A 12,918-nucleotide genomic window follows, 5' to 3' on the forward strand; every position below is an offset into this window, starting at 1 on the left:
TGGGGTCCCCCTGCCACCCAGATCCCATGGCTGGGGCTGCCGAGGTGCTGGTGCTTAGGACCAAAAGTACCATAATAAAAAAAGCACTGATTTTATCTGTTCCAATCTTTGAAACTGACTTTTGGTGCAATAATCAAAAACAAATTGTGGTTTTAGGTTTCGTTTTCCAGAAGATTTTTAGAAACAAACAAAAAAAAGTTGACTATTGCCTTTGTCATATTTAGTTATGCATCCCAAACCATCAAAAATTAATTGATAAAGCAACTGTTGCATGTCTCGTTATGTTTAGAGAATCACTTAGCTGATTGTATTTACAGAATTCCAACCTTTTTTTAGATGGTTGGTATAACAATGGTATTCATGTACAGCCCCTCCTCATCTATCAAACTACCCATTTAAACATACTAGTCTCTTGTATTCCATATGATTCCAAACCACTCAGTTTTAACCTAACGGTGAAGAAATAAACCAAAACAATTTTTTTTCGCATGCTTGGGTATCCAGAAATATTGCCAACTAATATTTTAAAACAGATCATTGGGAAAAATGTGTTTTGTTTTCAAGACACTTAGTGGTCACCAAATACAGAAATAAAACAGTTTTTTGGACTATCCATTGTATTGTTTATTTAAGAATGTTTGGTAATTAGATTTGTATTCACAAAGTAACATCTTTGGTACACAAAATATTTCTGCCTACATCCATCTGCAACCCAGGCTGCAACTACATCTGCAAATTCTTTACATTGGTTCCCCCTGTGTTTTATAGGAAACAGCACTGAAATCAGTTATTTATGGGACAGCTGCTGCCCTATGCTAGCTTCATGTTGGTTGTGCAGTTGTTTCTGCAACAAAAAACAGAAATAGAACTAATGTTTAGCCAGTTGCTGATAACAGCTATATTAAGAACCTGTATGATATCCACAGAGCATGATCTGTTGTGCTATGCTGTGGGCACTGCCACCTATTCTTAAGGTTAGCCATTTTTCATATTATAAAGTCATGTTTTCGGTTGCTTTTAACTTGGCCAGACTTAACCATTGAGGTTGAAATTTTCTGTAGCAGACTGTTCTTCTGTGGAAAGTTTCCACCAGAACAGTTCAGCTATCTCAAAGAACCAGGGTAGCAGGAAATGTTTCACGTTTATTTGTTTTAAATAACCATGTTGTTGAGAAGCTTCAGCACTGTCTTCTCTGTGCTCTCATTGGAGCTGCATCCTTTCCCATCCCCAGGCAGTATATGGGAGATGGGATCTCAACTCAAATGTGGAAGGGAGAGTAGATTTGGGCATGGAGGTGTGTGAGGGAGAGACTTAAAATTGGCTAGGAAAGGGGACGGCAATGATCTCTTGACTGGAGAAATGAGCAGGTGAGAGGAAACAAATCTGACAAAGAGCTGGGTTTTGGGACAGAGGAAGGATTAATTGGGCGAAGACACTATGATTGAAAGAGAACGCCTGAAGAGCTCAAGCACATGCTGAGTACTGGACCAAAGAGAATGGGCTCTGGTGAGTTTGTGGTAGTAGAGTGAAATCTGACAAGGATCCAGCATAAGCTGGGGCAAATTGGGACTGTGTGGTCAGAGAAGTGGGAAACTGGGACAAGGAATGAAGACTGAGCTTGTATGGGAAGCTGGGAGATAATAAGCAGGAAGGTTGAGATGGTGTGAGAGAGTTAGGACACAGGAACTGTGGGTCATGATTACAGTTGTGCAGCCATGCAGGAAACATGCAGATGTCACCCAAATGACTAGCAGACTGTCCACAACTAGGTTTTTTGTTTCTACAGGTGATGCACATTCACGTGTCTGTGCTTATAAAATTTCTTCTGCACATCGATGGAAGAAATCCACATGTGGATGGAAAAGATTAGAGGGAATGTTGATCCTAACTATTAGGCTAACTTATTATGGATTGAGTCTCCATCTGCCCTTTTCTGCAAAGAAAGGCTTATCTAGCTAAGGTGCCAAACTCCAAGAGCAAGTTCATGGCTCAGAGTGTCCTGCCTACCTCTAGTTTATGCATTGGTCAGCTGTCACCCAGATCAATGCAAGTTAAATATAAGTGCCATTGTAAATATGGGATCTAAACTCTACATTTCATCCCAAGTAACTTAGGTGGCTCACTACACTGCTTGCTGTCTTCCGAGAACCCTTTCTTAGGCTATGCGAGGGGACCATGGCTCAAGGGCCACTTGAACCATTCCCCCCACCTCTGGCAGCAGGCAGACAGATTGAAAGTTACTGAGCAGAACTGCATTGTACAATCTGCAAGCGCCCTGGCAGCTTCTCTCTGCCTGCAAGGGTTAGAATACTTAACTACATCCCATGCAGCAGCCCCTCAGTTAGTTCAGTATAGCACTACATGCTGCCAGTACCTGAGCTGACCATCTGCCCAGCCTTGCGGGGAGTAGTTTGTGCCAGCAAAGACAAGACACTGAATAGCATTTAAGCAAGGATGGTGGAACAAAAGTTGAGGCTCGTAAGTCTTTTTCCCTTCCCTCCCCTAGTGTCTTTAGTGTCTCCTTACTTGTTCAGACTGCTGCACTTGTATAGCTCTTCCTATCCCACCAGAGAAAGGCCACTTACTTCATATGGTAGGGTGCTGACCTCACTGGTTTGCAAACCTTGCAGATTGGTAGAATGATCCCCTACATGCTCCCAGAAATCTCAGCAGAAAGACTGTTTATGCCCTAAGTGTGAGGTGAATAGATTGAATGGGGTCAAGATGTTTGAAAAAGAAGGCAGGTCATGCACCACGAAAGGTCTGCCTATGACAAGTTATGTTTATTTAGTATGCCTTGGCAGGCTCTGCTCTGAGCATATACAAATAGACCTCATCTCTTCTTGTCATAAAAACATACACTGTAATATACAGCCCAGTGTTCCAATGCTGTGACCTATGTGCTAGGAATAGAAGCATGGTATTCCCCAATTCCATTACCGAGTAATTCACTGTTCATGGAGAATCATTCATCAACTCCTTGCTGAGCTAGCAGCCTGTGTCTTAACAAGCCCAGCAGCAGCACCTGCCCTTTATCAGCCTCTAGGTTCATAGTCCAGATGGAGAAGCAGAAATACAAAGAGCCTTTTAAGACTAGTTTTAACCCCATCAGCTAGTAACCTCTGAATGTGCAATGTATTTCCACTGCTGTCCTTTTCAAAAAGACTCACCTTATTAGATTAGCCTAAAGACTTCTCTAACTTTAGCTTCTGTTTCACACTCTGTTTTCTGATTTTTGGTAACTATGCCTCTGCAAACAAGTTCATACTTACCAGGAGACAAACTGATTTTGAACCCACCTCAGTAAACTCAAGATTATTGAATATTAATGATGGCATTTGGTCCTCAAAAGAGAATTTGGAAAAAAAATAGGAATGGGACAGAAGGGAAGAAAAACCCAAACATCCAACGAAATATAGTATGAGAAACCATGAGAGAGCAAACAAAATGAGAAGCAAGTTGTGCGGGCTAGCTCCTAGCCCTTATTATGGGCCATTTGTATGATTTCATCAGGACAAAGAGGCTATGAAACCAAATTTAACCAGCTACTTTGGAACTGCCCAAAACAAAGGGAACTTCTCACTGGGGAGTCTACGTGTCATTCAGTATCTGAATGTATTACATACCAAAAACTAAGGTAAAAGAACATTGAGTTTACAAAGTCAAGCATGCAGATATTTGGAACTGCCAGATTTAAGACTACCTGTGTAATCTTAATTTGGCCCCCTTTTGTGTATGCAATTAATTACCTAATCACATTCCTTATCCACAGGATTCCTTCTTCTTTCAGTGCACAAGACAGCTTATGCTGCCATATGAGAAACTTGTCAATATTTGCCTGTCTATGTTATCCAATGTGTTGTCCTCAGCCTTATTCACTGTACATTTTTCAACCCCTGCCCTGATTGCACAAAATTAATTTTCTTGAGATGGAGGCCAAGACAGCAGTTGCCTCTGGACCTGACAATTCAAAAGGGCCTGGGACTCCTGGCTGTCACCCTTGCTACTGCAGCAGTCACCGTGGTCAGAGCCCTGGGCTCTTTAAATCACTGCCTGAGTGCTGCACAGTGTACTACAGGTGGCTTCATGGCAGCTGGAAAGTGGAGATGCCAGCACAGCATGCTCCAGGTGATGCTGAGGGCTGGTTGCTTCAGCCCTGCCCCCTCCTGGGAGTGCTGAGCCCATTTCAAAACCCCTAGGTCCTAACTGACATTATGTAGAACTGTGTTTCAGGTACTGTTCCCATGGACTTCAGCTGCAGCTGTGAGTGCTCAGCACTTCTGCAAATCAGACCTCAGGGGCTGAGCCTGGGCACTTGGAAAATGAGGAATACACAATTAGAAAACCACCTGTGAAAACACCTACCCACTCCTACATGCATATTCACAATAGCAGTATAGGGGCAGCAGAACGTTTGGGCAGGTTCATACTTGGATCAGCTCAACTGTGCTTGCAGTAGCCTGCATAGATGTGCACAAGCAGGAGAATCTTCCCCTTTGTTCACAGTACACATTTAGCCTGAGCCAAGAGACCATGTTTTCCCTTCCTCATTCACTGTACGCCTTCCTACTTCTGCAACAAATAACTACACTGCCCCAGAGCGGGCCCATTCTGCACATTGAAAGTGGTGGGGTACTGTGGAAAACAATGTGATCATGTGATTACAAACTCACAATATACATACAAAAGAGCCCAAATCAAGGTTGCACAGGCAGTCTTTATTGTGACATTTCCTGATTTGAGTGTTTGACTTTTAAACCTTAGTAGCTTAAGATATTGTTCATGTGTAATATAAACAGTATTTTAAATATTTTGGAATTACTGGTGTGCCCCCTCTAGCCACTGCAATCTATCCAGCAAATATGTCAAGCACAATGAGTCTTTGGCAAGTGATTCTGCATAAATGAAAGAAGCCTATGAATCTCTCTCTCTCTCTCTCTCAAACAAATGCACATGGCATCTGCACAGCAACATTCTAGAAATGCATTTGCAGTCCATAAGCTATTTCAAGGTTTCCTTTGTGATAGTGGGTATAATCCAGGTCACCTTTAAGTCTGTTTTAGAGCACTGCATTATGATGTGCTCAGTGCTTTGGATATTCTCACCATGATTTTCTTGCATCAAGGAGACGTCTTCCACAGTTTGTTCAGATGCAGTTCAACATAATTCACTGTTTGTGTGTCATGTCAAAACTGGCTTGTTGTGTCAGTCATGATGTGCTTGTTTGGAATGGTAGATGAAGTCCAGACAGACACTTTGCTATTTCCTGGCCAGATCTGGAGACGTGTTGGCAACATGTGGTGAACAGTGGTTTTCATAATTTCAGACATGGTGTTGGAGTGTTCATAACCTGCTGGATGGGAAATTCTGGGTAGCCTTATACATACTTAAGTGCTCATACTGCAATGTATCTTGACTGCTAGCTCAAGTTTCAATGTTTGATTATACAGAAAGCCATGTTTGAGATGTTGATTATGAAGTTCTTGTGATGTATTGCATATAGTCTAATTCATTGCATATCCACAAGTTGATGTCCACAGCCAATCGCAATACTGTCCAGCTGAATATGACGGAGCTAAAATTGATATTTGTAGCACCAGGGCAGTTGATCACCTGCTTGTTCTTGATAACTTCTGAATAATATTGATGACAGTCTGAAATTTAGAGTCTACTTTCTTGAAGTGCTCGTGAAGTCAGTGTGTGGTAAAAATGACACATATGTTGACTTTGGATCATAACATGCCAGTTTTACCACAAAGCTTGACTATTAGCCTATGTCTAGACTGCAGACTTCTGTGCACAAAATGTGTGTCGACAGAGTGCATGTCCAGACTGTGGATCTCTTGGAAGAGATCTGCCAGTCAGGAGTGTTCTGTCAACATCACTGTACGCCTCATTCTACGCAGAAGAAGGGATGTCATGACAGAGGGGGTTTTCTGACATTTGGCCCCAGGTGGATGGGCTGAACGTCAGCAAAGTCTCTCCCGGCAGAACTGTCGGCAACAGATACACAAATTGGGCACTGCAATTTGTGTATCTTTTGCTGACAGTTCCCAGAGTCTAGACACAGCCTTAGAATGTTCTGGGAGATTATATTGTCAAAATGGAACATAGAACCTATCGGTTTACTTAGATTTGGTTCCAGCTGCCGCTTTTGGAAGTACTCCATCGTCCTAAGATTAGATGGAAGGGTCACTTCAAGTTCTTTAAGGCTATATGCCCAAGAGGAGAGTGCCAAATTATCAGTATACACAAATTTCTGCACTATTATTTCCAGCTTATCACTTATGTGAACATTGAAGAAAATTGGCACAAGGACAGAGACTTACAGTAGCCCATTATTCAAAGAGCATGCTTTGCCTTTTGACCTCTAGGTCATCCTTTGGCCACTAAGCATGGTGTTCAGAGCTTGAGACTGTCTCCTGGGGGCAAAGACATAGAAGTTGGTCATCATCTTCAGACCAGGACAGAGAGGCTTTCAACAGCCTAGTGGCAAATTTTTACCCCCATGATTGAGCTGCCTAGTACGTTGGCAGCTTATTCTTTTGCTCTTTTTACTATACTAAATCAGCAAATGAATGTCAACTGTCAATCTCTGGTCAAGAGAGAAAATAAACTAAGCCTCTGGCTTAAGTGAAAGAATGGCCAATACAGTTCTTGAAATTAGCTTCTGTGCCAATGACACCAATTACAGTTTGGTCTGCCAGTGTTTACAAAACCATTATTCAAGGTCTAGAACTGTAGGATACGTGAAGTCTGATCAGACAGTATTAGACTAAGATTTAGTGTTTACAGTACTGTAAGTTAGTAGTAGACTTTTTTGGGCCTTTTCCTTTTATCCCCACAAGTGTAATTCTGGAAATCACACTGCAATATTTGTTTTGCACAAAAGACTGCACAGTTTCTACTTAGGGTATGCTTAATATCCTGTCTTATCAGGATCTTAAAACACTTCAGAAATATTGAAATAAACATGCCTATTTTGATAGCTGTTCCAGTTTTACAGACTGGGAAGCTGAGGCACTGAGAGGCTGAATGATTTGCCCCAAGTCTCATGACAAATTATGGTAAACCTGGGGAATAAATACCTTCTTTTCTGCTTCCCAAACCAGTGCTCTAATCACTGGCTATGCTTCTTATCCTTGTCATGCCCCACCCATGTTTTATGAAAACTGGCATATGAATATGCATAACTCATCCTGTTTTACATAAAGCATCTTCATGCAACATACCAATTTTACAGTTGCAAACTATTGAATCTTTGGGAGAGCTCAAAAGATTAAGACAAATTCTAGTTTAGATTGAGCACGTTAATGAAGAATTCCAGTGGCTATGCGAAACTTGGAGCCTCCGACAAGTGATCCTGACTGGTTTGGCTGGGAAGCTATCAAGTGCCAGCACTTCAGATATCCTCCTCCTGCCGCCCACCCCCCCCATGCACTCCCGCCTTAGAGCTGCCCCCCAGGAGCCATCTGCTTGCTTGCTTGCTATGTAGAGGAAGTACAGGAAGAGAGACATCAGCTCCCCGCCCCCCTTCTCCCATCCCCGTATCCCATCTCCACAGAGAGCAGGGAAAATACAGGTCTTGCTGGCAGCTACTCCTGTACCTAAACACGCTCAGCATACTCAAAGGGGCAATACAAATCCTGCGTATGTCACTTACACTTTGAAAGAAGTAAAAAGGAACAACCACACAAATGTGTTGGGGGTGGGAAGCGAGTGTGAAAGTTTGCGTGTGTGTGCACACATGCATGCGTGTAAGACTTTGATTTGTCTCTCCATTTCATAAGGTGTATTTTTCTCTTATGCTTAAACTTAATTCTTTGAGTAGAGTTCTAAAATATCATGGCTGAAGGAATTATCCCTATGATAACTTCATAACTATATATATAGTTTCTAGGTTTTTGGTTTCTACTAATGGTGTACATCTGCACATTACCTTAATAGTGTTACACATAAAAATTAACTCCCTCTATTTTTTTTTGCCCCATCCATGGGCTGAACACTGTCTGGGAGTCTCCTAGAACTGGGCTGGATTTCCTGAGGCTCCTGAAGCCAGATTGGGAGGCCAGCTACTGATAGTCTGGTAGTGCAGCAGAGCTAAGGCAGGCTCCCTCCTGCCGTGGCCCTATGTTGATCCTGGAAGAGGATGGTATGTCCCTGCAGCCTGTGGGTATGGTGAAGCAGGAGGTTTTCCACACACTGCCCTTGCTGGCAGGCACCAGCCCCGCAGCTCCCATGATCTGAAAATGGGGAATCATGGCCAATGGGAGGTGTGGGTGCAGTGCCGGCAGACTGGCGGGGGAGAGGGGGGTTGCTTGTGGAGCTATTTGCTCCTCCCTCCAAGAGCCAGTTGTGGATTTGCGGGCCATTTTTGGGAGTGGTGCAGGGCCAGGGTGAGGCGGGATGCATATCTGACTGGGACAACATGTGATTCTTGTTTTGAATGCGTAATACAGTGTTATGCTTAATAGAGAACAAACAATTGTGGTTTTTCCACTCAAAATAAGAATTTAAATGATTGGTTTTGTTGGACGAGAGCAACACAATTTAAGGTCCAAATTTTTAGGAATATGCTGGATCAAAACAAGCTAACAGCCAGCCATTTGTACCTTCAGTTTCAGGGCAATTTTGTGCCTATACTTTTTAGGACTTCACCCTGAATTCAGTATGTTGGGCTTGTTGAATTTATACCTCACTTACATTGGTCACTAGTAGCCTGACACAGAAGCATTACTGCCTTGATAAGGAATAGGAACATACAAAAACCTGTAGGAGAACACGTCAGTCTCTCTGGACACTCAGTAACAGATTTCAAAGCAGCCATCCTACAAACAACAACAACTTCCAAAACAGACTCCAAAGAGAAACTGCAGAGATGCAATTCATACGCAAAATATGAAACACTCAGCCAAGGATTGAACAGAGACTGGGAGTGGCTGGCCAATTACAAAAGCAGTTTCTCCTCTCTTGATGTTCACAACTCCTCATTAACTGCTGACAATGGGCCACATCCTCTGTGACTGAACAGACACTGTCAGCTTTGGCCCTCCTCTCGACCGAAACACCCTCGTTTTCATAAAACCATATATTTAAACCCTCCTGTGGAAAACTCCCCCCCCCACTCATGCATTTGACGAAGGGGGTCTTTGCCCACAAAATTTTATGCTCCAAAATATCTGTTAATCTATAAGGTGCCACAGGACTTGTTGTTTTTGAAGATATAGACTAACTCAGCTACCTCTTTTTTTTTTTTTTTAAAAAAAAAAAACAAAAAAAAACAAGTAGCACTTCAAAAGACTAACAAAATAATTTATTAGGTGGTGAGCTTTCATGAGACAGACCCACTTCTTCAGACCATAGCCATACCAGAACAGACTCAATATTTAAGGCACAGAGAATCAAAAAAGTAATCAAGGTTGACAAATCAGAAAAAAAAAATGATCAAGGTGAGCAAATCAGAGAGTAGGGGGCAGAAGGTGGCGGGGGAGAGTCAAGAATTAGATTAAGTCAAGTATGCAAAAGAGCCCCTATAATGTGCTTGCCTCAGTAAGGAGATTTTCCACATAAAAATCCCTGAAAAACATTGGAGAGTGGGGTGAGGGGAGAGACTTATTTTCATTTTCTTCAGTAGCCTTAATTTTGCAAGAGACTCATTCTTTATGTTCTTAAAATTGCCTTTCACAAATGTGTCCCATGTTACCACAGAATACACATAAGGAAGTGCCATAAAAGAATACCCAATTGAATACTTTTCCCCTCAAAAGCTTCTAACTAATCTTAACTGTTCTTATGATTTACAGTATTAAAGGCAGGTTTATTGCCCTGTACTTGTGTGTGTGAGGAGACAGATCATAGCTCCACACAGGAACTTATGTATGCCTTGAATCTGTAATAGCATAGAAATTGCATTAGGAAAACACAATTTTATCAACCAAGAACTTTGTCAGGGACAGTTTATATGCAAACTTAAGACACATAATTAGAACTAGAGTCTCTAATCCTCAGGAATTTTATTTGTTTGCATTTTAACATTTTCTTACTATCTCATGGAGAATGCCTCATGTTCTCTTTTTAGAGAACAGCGTTAGCAGCAACTTTTGATATTTAAAGTTTTATTTCCAGTCTGTACAAGACAAGTAATTTTGCTCTGAGTCACAACTGCTGTAAATTGCTCCACTGAAGTCTGAGAGATTTACAACAACTGAGGATTTTACTTGTTCTATTTAGCAGTGAAAACATTTGCACATATCAAATTTTGTAAGAACAACCCCATTATTTCTATATTGGGGGGGGAACCCATCTATTCACCCTCAATTCTTTTTTCCTGTGCTATTTCTGTAGTCTTAGCTGTTAGCCCATAGTATTTGTGCATTCATATAGCCTGTCTCCTTTCCAAGGGATAACTAGTGTATCGTAGGTTGGCTTAGATCCAGCAGTCCATGGCATTTTCACTGAACTTACTAACCTACCCTCCATTTTCCACTTATTATCTCTCTCACACCAAAGAGCATTTCAGCCTAATATGGCAACAATAATCCTGTCTGCAAGAGACATGAGGACAGGAACAAAATGTGGCAAGTCTTCTCATGCCAAGAGCTGAATGAAGAAGCCTAGTAGCACAGAACAACTGCTGAAATATGGCATCATTCCTTCCAAATAATTTAGAAAATTACAATAAAAAGGGACCCATGGTTTTAGAAGGGTTATACTGAACCTGTTCCTCATCCTCTGCTCCACCTCTCTGGGTGGCCAGTCCACCTGTAGTTGACGAGTCTACTACAGCCTGGATCTCTTCACTCAAATAGCAGAGGCTTGTGCTCTTAGATCCCCACTGCTACCAGCCCACCCAGGAGCAATGCACTGCAAGGGGTGGCCTGAAAAAGAATATGAGCTGCTTGGATGGATGAAGCTCAGGAAGAGTTTACACAGATAAAAGGGACTGTATGATTCAGACCCACACCATGTAACTCTCTGTCCCCCGGTAATCTTGTCTCCTGGGGAGGGTCATTAACTGCAAGGATCTACCCTCCAACTTCTGGATCTTAAAATATGGGAGGCCCAATTGTTCAAGCTGCAAAAGGAAACACTGATCTATGTTCCCATAGCATAGGGACAATGAGGCCCAGCTTTGCAAACATGGGGGCTTAAACTTAGGCACCTAATCCATACTAAGACAAATAAGTGGCCTCATTTTTTTTTATGGTCTGAAGATACATGACTCCTGTCAAAACAGCCACTAACAATAAATCTATGCTGTTTTGGTAGTGCTAATTGCTTACAGCAAAAGACATTGGTCTCAGTTTCCAAGGATGTACTTTTTGTTTATCTTACTCCCTTTTTTCCCCCCTAGGTGTTAGGCCCCTTTCTACGAACAGCATTCAAGAAGGGTTCTATGAAAACTGTGAGGCCATTAGGGAAATAAATGGCATAATTACAAATGGTGCAAACAGTAAATGAAAGCAGTTCCTTTCTCCAGTCCTTTACATTCCTAATGACTCAGATGAGTGAAGTGCCAGGACTCATTAAACTCAACAGCAATGAATTCTTCTGAAGTTAACCTGTTCTGTGTTTGTACAGATTGGAACATAAGAAACCTTCACCAGCTAATAAGGGTGCACTTTCCCCTCCCCATTACAGTTGGGAGAAAACATTTATTTCTAAGTAGACGAAAAAGGGGAGATGAAAGAAGGAAATCTTCCCTGTTGAATGAGACTTATTTATTCTTAGCAATGAGAAAAATCTCAAAAAAGAAAGTTGCCACCAAGGTACACAAATATTTTTGCTAATTGATGAGGCAAATGGTTAAAAAAAATAAAGTGGAATGAAAGGAGAAATATTTAGCTGCCCATTCCTGATCAAGTGCTGCTTGCAGAGGAAAGCAAGACACCACAACAGACAATGTACCAGCTATGCCAAGCGTTAAATGGTCAGTTTCTCATGAGTTTATGGACCTTATCTCCTTGCTTCCCTTAAACACCCTATGATTTCCTTCTCCCATTATAACAGACCAGGAAGAAATGTGGAGGAAAACATGTAAGGATCTTTCCAGCAAACATTAATGAATATTCCTAGTTTCCGTCTTAGTTTAATTCAGGTTACTCCTGGGATGGAGGCATCAGCCCTAGGACCGTATCTCTTCTCCTCCATCCTCTTCAAGAAGTGTATTTTTCCTTTTTCCCTGACTTCACGGGGTAGCAAGTTGGCCACCAGGACTACAGAGTGTATTGTTCATGTCAGAAATACAGAACTGCTGTTCTCCAAATTTACCTGGTGATATCTTGGCTTGCTTTCTCCCTGTCATGCAGCAGCAAGAATGGAAGCTACCATGCCTCCATTGCTTCAACTTCTAGTCAATTTATTGTGAGATACCCTTCTCTGCTAGACTGAGGATATCGGTGTTGAATAACAGACCTTACAGATTATAAAATATGTTACCCCGTAACTTTGTCTTGGTTAAGATAAATGAACTGAGCTCTTAGAGCCTATTACCACCATAAAGGCGTGTTTTCTAATTCTTTAATCAGTTCACTGTTGTCTATAAACCTCATCTGTATCGTCATCATCATCATCCCTGAATTATAGGCATCAGACCTGGACATGGTCTTTTAGCGATAATTACACCAATGCCAAATAAAGTAGTAGTATAATCATTCTTCCTGCTTGTATTCCCCTATTTATGTATCCCAGGATTATCCACCATGACCCTCCCATTCCCCAGCAAATCTTTTTCATGGTCACTACTTTCAGTGATAAGTCTGTAGGTATGACCTACATTCATTATTCATAAACGTATACCTTTAGTCATATTAAAATGTAGTGTCTGCTTGAGCCCAGTTTACGAACTGATCTCGATCACTTTGAATAACCTGTCCTCTGTTATTTACCACTTCCCTAATTTTGGAAGTGATGTTTTAC

Source organism: Carettochelys insculpta, chromosome 5 (assembly GCF_033958435.1).
Source record: "Carettochelys insculpta isolate YL-2023 chromosome 5, ASM3395843v1, whole genome shotgun sequence".
Taxonomy (NCBI): domain Eukaryota; kingdom Metazoa; phylum Chordata; order Testudines; family Carettochelyidae; genus Carettochelys; species Carettochelys insculpta.